Here is a 12,710-nt window from a genome sequence, read left to right as displayed (position 1 = left end):
ACAAGAACCTGTAATCTGTTTGCCCTGCCGCCCTGGTACTGCCTGCCTCTCACTTGACGCTATACCCATTTTCTTCTTAACTGGCTTAAATTTGACAGCTCATTTTGATAATCACTCCCTACTCAATACCCTCAATTCCCTTGTCTCTGTCTTCCTCTTTTCTACTTCCATAGCAAGATGCAAGTCATAGCTAATCTACTATAAACTCTACATATTGCCCCTGATCAATTAATTTCCTATTCCAAAACACCCTGATAGCACACCTTCTTCCCTTACACCTACAAGGTCCCTAGCCTCTTTTTACTCTTAGTGTCTTAGATTTGTGAGAAAATAAAAGCACTGAGGTCAGGCGCGGTAGCTCATGCCTCTAATCCCAGCACTTTGGGAGGTCCAGGTGGGTGAATCACCTGAGGTCAGAAGTTTGAAACTAGCCTGGCCAACATACTGAAACCTCGTCTCTACTAAAAATACAACAATTAGCTGGGCATGGTGGTCCATGCCTGTAGCCCTAGTTATTCGGGAGGCTGAGAACCATTTGAACCCAGGAGGCAGAAATAGCAGTGAGCTCAGATCTCCAGCCTGGGCAACAGAGCAAAACTCTGCACTCCACTGCACTCTAGCCTGGGTGACAGCAAGAGTCTGTCTCAAAAACAAGTAAATAAATAAATAAAATGAAATAACAGCACTGAAAAGAGAACCTGAACATCATACCCTTTCGAAATCTATCAACCCATCTACTTCTCCTAAGACTGACATCTTCATTTGGACACTGGATAGTTGAGTGATAGTCAAAGCATTTAACAACCAGAATGGCAGAAGCACAAACATAGCACCAAAGCAGTTTGTGGGGCTTTCTTCTGTTCCAATTGTTACCCTTTAGTTTCTGGATGGTGGGCAGGTCCGAGAAGTTCCAAGGGAAAGAAGGTTGGAGGTGGGAGCACTCAAGGGGCTCAGAAGAGCAATTATTTACAAACTGTCCTGAAAGTATGTTACTATCTTAGCAATAAGTTAGTATCTTATTGCTTTGGTTGTGCATGTCTGCTGAACATCAGCCCTGATGAGACCCCATTTCTTCATTTTCTCAAAGATATTACTCCCAACATTTTCTCTCTCTACTGCATCATTATTTTTTCCTCTAAAACTTGCTACAATACCTCCACCTTAACAAACATTTGCCATAGCTCCAGTCCCCTTCAGCTATTATCATATTTTTCTGCTCCTATTTGCAGCAAACCTCTTTGGAATATTTGTCTATTCTTACGGTCTGTACTTCCTACTCTCTCATTCTTTCTTGAATCTGTACTAATCATACATTTGCCTACACCACTCCAAAAACAAACTGTTCTTATTAACATTAGTAGTGACTTCCATGTCGCTAACACAGAGATCAATCTCATTCTCCTTTTATTGGCTAATTGTCACCATTTAACCAAAATGACTCTACTTTCATGTTTGAAACATTGTTTTGCTTTTGGTTTGTTATTTTTATTTCATTTTGTGTTTTTCTTATCTCCCAAGACAACTCTAAATCACTGACCACATTGTGGAAAAGTGACCTAAGTCAATGAATGCTCAACACTTGAGTTTCTTTTGGATAGTGTTATCTGCCAATTATTGGAAATAGTTATGGTCTAGCAACTCTACCTAAAAAGTTTCTACCAGGTTACAAAAAAAGTACATCTGAAACCAAATTCATACATTATATATGAATGTTCATATATTATACATAATGAATGTATGTACATATACACAGTCACACACACACACATATATATGTATATATTTTTCCGATGGAGTTTTGCTCTTGTCACCCAGGCTGGAGTGCAATGGCACGATCTTAGCTCACTGCAACCTCCACCTCCCGGGTTGAAGCAATTCTCCTGCCTCAGCCTCCTGAATAGCTGGGATTACCGGCACCTGCCACCATACCTGGCTAATTTTTGTATTTTTAGTAGAGGAGAGGTTTCACCATGTTGGCCAGGCTGGTCTTGAACTCCTGACCTCCGGTGATCTGCCCACGTTGGCCTCCCAAAGTGCAGGGATGACAGGCATGAGCCACCGCACCTGGCCCTAGTCACATATATTTTTATATATCATATATACACATATTTGTATGTTCACATACACATTTATTAGCAGATAGATACAAAGAAGTCATAAAGACTGTTTTGAAAACATGTTGAAGTCCCAATTTCCTATCCTCTATGGGTTCTGACTACACAGTCTATAAAAGATTTGTGCAAACACAGACATTATTTTGGAATCATGCCTTGGGAATCATTGCAAAAAGTAAAGGCTGAAAAGCTCCTTTGGCGCATAAACCTTGTCCAAATAAGAGTGTAGAATTTCTTTAAAATATTTCAGGCAATTCATATATCTCCGTATATTTTGAGTACCCACAATTTTACTAGTGAAAACCTATTTCTTGCATTCATTAAATGATGCTTTAGAGTTCCTATTATTAATCTAAGATTTTAAAAATAGCTAAAGGTCTTACTAAAACTTCCTTTAGAGTATAGCCTTCTGATAATCATCTGGGCTGCAATACCTGCAGTTTGAATTCCTAGCTAGGCAACTGACTGCCACTGTACTGTACGTGAAAACTAACCACTCCCACCCCCCCCCAACACACACACTTGTATCATTTCTTATCATAGTCTTTAGTGTTTCTGCCCCCATTTTCCAAACATTTAAATGCTACAGTGTTTCTGATTCAGACAACACTCCAGTTCTCAAACTTCTACTTCCTAACTATTCTTACTCTGGAGGATTTATTGAGGAATAATGTTGCATGAAGCTTATTTTGTAAGTCTTAATCCCATTAATCAGGGAGAAGCCCTTTACACCTAATCATCTCTTATAGGCCCTGCCTCTTAATACTATCAATTGGTAATACCTGTATTCTGGAGAGACACATTAAAACCACAGCACCAACTGACTACTTTTTCATACTAATTTAAATATTTAATTAGCACTTATTCAGGAATAACCAAAACTGATCTTGTAATTTCTTCAATTTACTTCATCTCTGTACTCACACAGTTGTCACATCAAAAACTTGAGTCATCTATTCTTCACTCTCTTTCTTTCACACCCCACATTTATCCTTCAGCAGATTCAGTCAACTCAAGCTTTAAAATATAACAAAAATTCCACATCTCATTTCCTGACTGCTACTACCGTGGTCTAAACCCTCATCATCTCTCACGTGGATTTTGGCCGTAGCCTCCTTTGCAGTTTCTTGTTTCTGCTCTTGTTCCCCTGGAGTTTACTGACACAGAAGCCGGACTGACTTATATCTTAAAGCATGCCAGAGCATGTCATTGATTTGTACATGAACCTTGGATGGTATCTCATCTTCTCAGAATTCAGTCTAAAGTGGTTAGCATCATCTGCTAAAGTCACCTCCTGGCTTCCTCTCCTTCCCTTTCTCACTGCCCTGCCCTCATATTGACCAACTTGATGTTCTTTGAATAAGCCATGCATAGTCTTGCTTCAGGGCCTTTTCACTTAACTGATCCCTCTTCCTAGAAAGACCCCGTATGCCAATAACTGTGTGATTTACTCCTCTAATTTTATTCAAGTGTCTGCTCAAATGTCACCTTCTCCTAGTGACTTTCCCTGATCTTATCTAAAATAGCAATCCAATCTGTCATTCCATATCTTGCCCACTCTTTTTTTTATCTCCAGGTCAGTTATTCCTGCCAATATTATATGTCTGTCCAATCTACCACAAAGACTGAAACTTTGTCTACGTGATTTAATGCTCTAATTGTCAGTACATAGAATAGTGTTGGCACATAATAGCTGCTCATGAAATATGTATTGAGTAAATTGCTGGACAAAGCATTTGGTAAAGAATAATTGAAGTGTATCTAGACTATGCTGACCAAATAATAATTTTCCAAAAAGTAAGGTTTCTTAAAAAAAAAGTAGCTTTTTTTTTTTTTTTTTTTGAGACCAAGTCTCACACTGTTGCCTGGGCTGATGTGCAGTGGAGCGATCTCGGCTCACTGCAACCTCTGCCTCCCAGGTTCAAGCACTTCTCCTGCCTCAGCCTCCCAAGTGGCTAGGATTACAGGCACCCGCCACCACACCTGGCTAATTTTTTTTTTTTTTTTTTTGGTATTTTTAGCAGAGACAGGGTTTCACTATGTTGGCCAGGCTGATCTTGAACTCCTGACCTCGTGATCCACCCGCCTCAGCCTCCCAAAGTGCTGGGATTACACGTAAAAGTCACCATGCCCAGCCAAAAATAGTTTTTAAGAAAGGACTTTTAAAAAAAGAACCTATACCTTAATAGACAGAAGGTGTAATTTAAAATAGTTAGAGGAGCAACGAAGTTAAAAAGAAACAGATATCTCCTGCTTTGCCATGAGGACACATTTGCTATACCAACATGTTGTGAAGTCTAATTTTTGTTTATGAGCCATTTATTTATTACAGATAAATGTGCAGTTTGAAAAAGAAGTAAAATAAGAAATAGATTGTCAATACCTATTGTCATGTGAGAGATTTTCTATGGCTATCACAAGGGTGTAGGCAAGAGACAATGATAAAGTGAGTCAATGTGGAGCCAGGGCAAAGGAATCTCAGCCAAGAGCTTGGCAGGGACTAGAGCAGGATGATAGCAGTTTTCATAGCTACAGATAGTATACATATTGGCACAGGTACTGATTAGTACAAGGAGCATAATGCAAGGAGGACTGTGAGCTAATACAGAGGAAAATTCAGCAAAGTGTGAGCTATGGCATAAGTTTCCTAACCTGTTAGCTACAAACAACTTGTATGATAGAGTTATTATGGTAATTTCTACAAATGTATATATACATCAAAAATAATCTACAGACTATATAAAAGTTTTTCATAAAGCATATTTTGAATTTTTAAATGAATACAAGCACAGCTGTGATTAATACATATAAAATTTACAAAAATTACAAGATCATGTGATTTGCAATTATCTATTTTTTCAACCCAAGGTTACAAACAAAAACAAAAACAAAAACAAAAAACAACTATGTATGGAGGGAAATCTTAATTAAAAGATCTTCAGCCAGGCACAGCAGCTGACACCTGTAATCCCAACACTTTGGGAGGCCAAGGTGGGTGGATTGCTTGAACTCAGGAGTTCCCGACCAGCCTGGCAACATTGTGAAACCCCATCTCTACCAAAAGTATTAAAAATTAGCCGGACATGATGGTGTGCACCTGTGGTTCCAGCTACTCAGGAGGCTGAGGTGGGAGGATCACTTGAGCCTGGAGAGGTGGAGGTTGCAGTGAGCTGAGATTGTGCCACTGTACTCCAGCCTGGGTGACAGAGTGAGATCACGTCTCAAAAATAAAAAATAAAAGAAGATCTTCAAGCTGGAAAACATTGGAACTCAATTTAAAGGATGAACCATTCAGTCAATTTTTCCGCAGGAGGCCTATGGTTTAGGAAATTCCTTTTCTACAGGCTACTTTTCTTGTGATCTCAGATTTGTGAGAGTTCCTCAAGATTTTGTTTTGCCCTATGTGGAAAATGCTTAAAGTATGAAAAGCATTCACTGCTAGAGAGAAGTCTGGTAAAACTATACAAATATGAATGGGAAATATAGACATTGATTACAGTAGCTACCTCTGAGAATGGAGAAAAGGAAAGCAATGTAGGAAAATGCACGTCACAGATTATTGCTTTAAAAATGACCACAACATTGCTTCTCATCGCACGTGCCCTCCTGCAGTGCAACATTATAACCCTCCATCAAAATGTGGAATCGATTTCCCCTCCTGTTGAACCTGTGCTGGACCTGTAACTAATCAACCAATAAAATGCAGTAGAAGTGACATTCAGAAACTTGTAAGCCTTGACATAAGAAGGCCAGGCAACTTCTGTTTTCATGCTCTTAAGGAAGTCAGTTGCCTTGTTAAAAAAAAAAAATAAAAATAAAAAAAAGCTGGCCAGGTGCGATGGCTCATGCCTGTAATCCCAGTACTTTGGGAAGCTGAACTGGGCAGATCGCCTGAGGTCAGGAGTTTGAGACCAGTCTGGCCAACATGCTGAAACACCATCTCTACTAAAAATACAAAAAATTAGTTGGGCGTAGTGGTGCATGCCTGTAGGCCCAGCTTCTCGGGAGGCTGAGGAAGGAGAATTGCATTAACCAGGGAGGCAGAGGTTGCAGTGAGCCAAGATGGCGCCACTGCACTTCAGCCTGGGCGACAGAGGGAGACTCCATTTCAACAACAACAACAACAAAAAAAAAAAAAAAAGAAAAAGACTATCCTAACAAGAGGTGACAACGTGGTAGCAGCCGTTGCTCGCTCTCAGCGCCTCCTGGGCCTCGGCATCCACTCTGGCCGCACTTGAGGAGCCCTTCCGCCCACCACTGCACTGTGGAAGTCCCTCTCTGCACTCGCCAAGGCCCGAGCCAGCTCTCTCTGCTTGCAGGGAGGTGTGGAGGGAGAGGCAGAGACAGGAACCAAGGCTGCACGTGCTGCTTGCGGGCCAGCACCAGTTCCAGGTGGGCACAGGCTGGGGGGCCCCCCGACACTCCGAGAAGCAGGCCGGTGCCCCCGGCCCCAGGCAGTGAGGGGCTTAGCACCCGGGCCAGCAACTGAGGAGGGTGCGCCGGGTCCCCCAGCACTGAGCGCCACGCTGGAACTCTTGCCAGGCCTCAGCCACCTCCCCGCGGGGCAGGGCTGGGGTCCTGCAGCCCGTCACGCCTGAGCCCCCACCCCCATGGGCTCCAGCACCGCCCGAGCCTCCCTGACGGGTGCCACCCCCTGCTCCAAGGCGCCATGTCCCATCGACCGCCCAAGGGCTGAGGAGTGCAGGTAAGCATTGCGGGACTAACGGACAGCTCCGCCTGCATCCCCGTGCGGGATCCACTAGGGGAAGCCAGGAGCTCCTGAGTAGGGTGGGGAGTTGGAGAACTTTTATGTCTAGCTGGAGGATTGTATATGCGCCAATCAGCACTCTGTGTCTAGCTGGGGGTTTGTGGATGCACCAATCAGCACCCTGTGTCTAGCTCAAGGTTTTTAAATGTACCAATCAGCACCCTGTGTCTAGCTCAAGGTTTGTAAAAGCACCAATCAGTGCTCTGTGTCTAGCTAATCTAGTTGGGACTTGGAGAACTTTCATGTCTAGCTAGAGGATTGTAAATGCACCAGTCAGCACTCTGTGTCTAGCTCAGGGATTGTAAACGCACCAATCAGTACCCTGTCAAAATGGACCAATCCGCTCTCTGTAAAATGGACCAATCAGCTCTCTGTAAAATGGACCAATCAGCAGGATGTGGGTGGGGTCAGATAAGGGAATAAAAGCAGGCTGCTGAGCCAGCAGTAGCAATACCCGCTGGAGTGACTTTCACACTGTGGAAGCTTTGTTCTTTTGCTCTTTGCAATAAATTCTGCTGCTGCTCACGCTTTGGGTCCGCACTGCCCTTGAGAGTTGTAGCACTCACCATGAAGGTCTGCAGCTTCACTCCTAAAGCCAGGGAAACCACAAACACACTGGGAGGAATGAACAACTCCGGACTGGAGAAATGAACAAACTCCGGACACACTATCTTTAAAAACTGTAACACTATGAGGATCTACGGCTTCATTCTTTAAGTCTGTGAGACCAAGAACCCACCAATTCCGGACACACTAATATGCTGTTGGAAACTAGGGCTATATGGAAAGGCTGTGTGGAAGAAAACAAACACCCCAGCCAACATAATGGAGCTGACAGCCGACATCTAGCTGATTGCCAACCACTTTGGAAACTGATCTTCAAAACCCACTTGAGCTATATCAAGAGAAGCCACATGTGACACAGGTAAGATGAGCTGTCTGACGTTACCCAGTTTGCAGAAATTTGAATAAATAAACACATGCTATTGTATAAAGCTAAGAAGCTGTAGTGTGCTCTATTATACAGCAGTAGATAACCAAAAGAATATGTTTCAATTATATATGTAAAGACAAATATGGCAGCATGTTTACCTTGAATCTGAGTGTGGTGCATTGGTGATTATTTAATTTTTCATTGGAAATATTACAAAACTAATAAAATTTAAAACATATTTAGACTTGAACTTTTGCCCAAGAAAGACTAAATCATTCTAAATAATTTGTTCTCCAAAAAGGATGAAAAAGCTGGAGAAAACATATGAGACGAATGTTCTGAAGCACTAGGCAATAGGTAGCATGACTCTGGCAGTGGAAAAAACACAAACTCTTTTTCCTCCGCCCTCACACCACAGTAACAATCATCAGCCCAGAAGACTTCCATCACCAAATGTGTGAAGGGATTTCCTTATACATCATGCAACAATTAGTTCTGTTGCAGACACCAGCTGGGTGAACTCCAATCCACTTCTGACACTGTCTACCTGGAGGTGGTATCAGATCCAGCAGCATAGGGCTCAGTCCCCAGGACTGCCCTTCACTTCCTGTGCCAACCACAGGTCCCAAGTTGTTCTACCTGTGCTTCTGATCGACCAGCTGTAAATCAGGGGTCACAGAACCCCCTCCTTGGGTTTGATTAATTTTGTAGAGTAGGCCAGGCGCGGTGCCTCATGCCTGTAATCCCAGCACTTTGGGAGGCTGAGGCGAGCAGATCACCTGAGCTCAGGAGTTTGAGACCAGCCTGGCCAAAATGGTGAAACCCCGTCTATACTAAAAATACAAAAATTGGCTGGGCATGGTGGCAGGCGCCTATAATCCTAGTTACTCAGGAGGCTGAGGCAGGAGAATCACTTGAACCCAGTGGGGCAGAGGTTGCAGTGAGCCAAGATTGTGCCATTGCACTCCAGCCTGGACGAAACAGTGAAACTCCATCTCAATAAATAAATAAATAAATAAAAATAAAAATTTCTAGGGTGGCACGCAGAACTCAGGGAAACACTTACACTTACTAGTTTATCATAAAGGATATTACAAAGGATATAGATGAAGAGATGAGATGCATAGGGCAAGGCAAGTGAGAAGGGGAACAAAATTTTCCATGCCCTCCCTGGGAGCCCCATCCTCCAGAAACCTCCACGTGTCAGCTATCCAGAAGCTCTCTGAACCCACTCCTTTGGGTTTCGATGGAAGCCTGATTATGTAGGCATGATTGATTAAATCATTGGCCATTGGTGATCGGCTTAACCTTCAGTCCCTTCCCCATCTCTGGAGGTTGTGGAGTGGGCCTGAAAATATCAACCCTGTAACCATGACTTGTTTTTTTATGATTACCAGCCCCACCCTTGCACTTGCGCTCACACTCCTCAAAGCTACATAGGGGCTGCTTGCCATTAGTCAATCATTAGCATACAAAACAATCTAAAGATTTTGGTTGTATTCCAGGAAACAGGGTCAAAGACAAAATATATGTTTCACAATTTCACAATGACCCATGAGAGAAGAGTAACACATGAAATTTAGCCTCCCATACTCTTGCCAACTTTGTACTTGGGGCCTATTTCCCAACTTTTATGAGGGAAGTAGAGTCCAAGAAGGGTCTCTCTGGGAAGGCAAAGAATAGAATGCAGGACTGCTGACCCAATTGGAACTTATGGAGTAGGGTACTGAAGAGGACAGAGCTACACACAGGGGCTCCCGAGTCCTTGGTCAAAGCCTGTACTGCATATATGTAACGTGAAACTCCATGAGGCTTAACAGAAAGTAGCATCTACAGAGTAGGGAATGAATTGTCACTGGAAATAGGGGTCTTGAACCAGACCCCAGAGAGAGTTCTTGAAACTCGTGCAGGAGGGAATTCAAGATGAGTCACAAAGTGCAGTGGAAAAAGCAAGTTTATTAAAAGCTACTCCATTACAGAGAAGGGTGTCCTCAGAAAACAAGTGGAGGGGCCTGGTGCGGTGGCTCATGCCTGTAATCCCAGCACTTTGGGAGGTCGAGGTGGGTGGATCACCTAAAGTCAGGAGTCTAAGACCAGTCTCGCCAACATGGTGAAACCCTGTCTCTACCAAAAATACAAAAATTAGCTGGGCATGGTGGCGGGTGCCAGTAATCTCAGCTACTCAGGAGGCTGGGGAAGGAGAATCACTTGAACCCGGGAGGCGGAGGTTGCAGTAAGCCGAGATGGTGCCACTGCACTCTAGCCTGGGTGACAGAGTGAGACTTCATCTCAAAAGAAAAAAAAAAAAAGAAAGAAGTGGAGGAATGCATTGTCTTAGTTTTAAGTTTTTCATATATAGGGGTCTTCTCTATGTAAAAACTAATCTAAACTGTGTCTATGTGCAGGTGAGCAGACAGTATGACAAATTTATTACTGTATTGACTTAAAGAGAACTAGCTTTGACAGTCTGGTGTGTGAGTACATCAAAGCATAACTGTTATTATCTCACAAACATATATCGTTATGGGTATTGGGACACCTGGACTTTGTTATTGTAGGAGTGTGTCCTTGCAGGTATCATTAGGCTGTTTCCTTTACTATAAACATCCCATGAATGTGGGTCCTGACCAGCAAGGAATGTGCTTTGTTAGTCTCAAAATGGAGCTGAACTTTAAAGGGAAAGAGCCAGAGTTCACACATTACTGTGAGTTAAATGTTACAACCATTTTTAAAAACTGTTTAGTCTGGGCGCTGTGGCTCACATCTGTAATCCTAGCACTTTGGGAGGTCGAGGTGGGTGGATCGCTTGTAGTCAGGAGTTTGAGACCAGCCTGGCCAATATGGTGAAGCCTCATCTCCACTAAAAATACAAAAATTAGCCAGGCTTGGTGGCAGGCGCCTGTAATCCCAGCTACTTGGGAGGATGAGGCAGGAGAGTTGCTTGAACCAGGGAGGCCGAGATAACGCCACTGCGCCCCAGCCTGGGTGACAAAAAAATAAAAACCTGTTTGACAGTTATTAATGTTAAATGTACACTTATCCTATGACCTTGAACTGCCCATAAAAATGTGGCCTGCAAAGAAAATATCACCTTGTATTCATCTTCATTTCTGTGCCTCATTATCCTTTTCTCTTTACTCCAGCTGCCCTCACAACTCCCAATAAAGTGTTAGCACTTTCTAGGTTTTGCCACCTATTCTCTATAGCCCCAGGCAAATATAATTGATACAAGGAGAGGAGGGGGCCTCAAAAGCCAATCCTCAAGATGACGTTTTGGGGTTAGATCAGCCATGTTCTGGAAGTCACAGGGACTCACTTCGTTTCTGTTGTCAAGTGAAGTGGCAAAATTACTGGCCTGTAATGAATCACAATTATTAAAAACTTCACCTGTGGTTAAGTAGAATGAGGTGTGGGTAGAACGAAGGGCATTAGAAAGTCAAGTGGCTGTTGCAATTGATTTGTATAGGGGCATTTATAATTACAAAGTTGGAAGAACTGCAAAAAAGAAGTAAGTAAACTGATGGGTTCCTGAGGCCAGGAATAAAGATTTTGGGGGATTTTGAACTTCTAAATTCCTTGAGCTGTCACGGCCAGCAGAATCAGTCCTGTCCACTTGCCAGAAGAAAACAGCCCAACATAAAGACCATGTAATAACCTCACTCAAAGCAGATGACTTGCAATATGACTTTTGGTGTCCTCAGTATCCTTGACTCTCATTCCACATCGCCTCCAGGGCTGATACTCTGAATCAAGTTTTAATACAACCTGAGTAGGGAAGCACAGCCCAATAATTTGCTGTGATGATTTCTTGAAGCCTGGCATTGGTGATGGCTTACACTAAATGAAGTGGAGATGCCTTTTTTTTTTTTTTTTTCTGAGACAGAATCTTGCTCTGTCACCCACACTGGAGTGCAGTGGCGCAACCTCGGCTCGCTGCAACCTCCGCCTCTCAGGTTCAAGTGATTCTGTTGCCTAAGTCTCCCAAGTGGTTGGGATTACAGGTGCATGCCACCACACCTGGCTAATTTTTTTTTTTTTGTATTTTTAGTAGAGATGGGTTTCATCATGCTGGACAGGCTGGTCTCAAACTCCTGACCTCAGGTGATCCACCTGCCTTGGCCTCCCAAAGTGCTGGGATTACAGGCATGAGCCACTGCACCTGGCCAAGATGTCAAAATTTTCATGCCACATAACTGTGGAATTTCTCAGAGGGCTCTGGGAAGTGGAAATGTTTGAATGGATTTACTATGCCACAGCTGAGAAATATCACCTAACGCCTAAAGGATACTGTCTCATTAAGGCACTAATGAATGCACAGGTGAGGAAGGCACTGAAATCATTGAGAAGCTTAGTGGTAGCTGCCTTCATCAGTGGAAGATGCTGCTATAGAACTAGGCTATCTAAAAAGTATGAGGAAAGTGGGCCTCTGGAATGGAACAGGCCATACCATGGGAATGGTACAAGTGCAAAGTTAATGTGCAGAAATACAGGAGTGGCAATCAGAGAACCTTGGCTATCAGAGAGCAATGGTGATGCCCAATAGATCATGGATTTCCCAGGGATGATAGACATGTGGAGAGAGAGAGAAAGAGATATCAATCTGCTCTGAATGCCACTTTGGAAAATCACAGCCCTTTCAGTTTTCATATCTAAGTCTGTTCACAGCCCTAGGTCCTATTGATCGAAAGGGGAACTAGATACATGCAAGTATATCGAATAATTTTTCTCCAAATTTTCCCACAGAAACCTGTAACCATTTGACAAGGCAACATTTCCTAGGTGATTTTAAAAGACTGTTAGGTGTGAGGACTGAACTGACTGCTATCAGGGGACCTGAAACGTCATCTTAGCCACCTGGTGAGGAAGGGCATTTATAGAGAACAGGTGTTAAACG

This window comes from Pongo abelii, chromosome 2 (assembly GCF_028885655.2).
Source record: "Pongo abelii isolate AG06213 chromosome 2, NHGRI_mPonAbe1-v2.0_pri, whole genome shotgun sequence".
NCBI classification, from domain to species: domain Eukaryota; kingdom Metazoa; phylum Chordata; class Mammalia; order Primates; family Hominidae; genus Pongo; species Pongo abelii.
The sequence above is the reverse complement of the archived record's forward strand: the minus strand, read 5'-3'. Positions refer to the sequence as shown.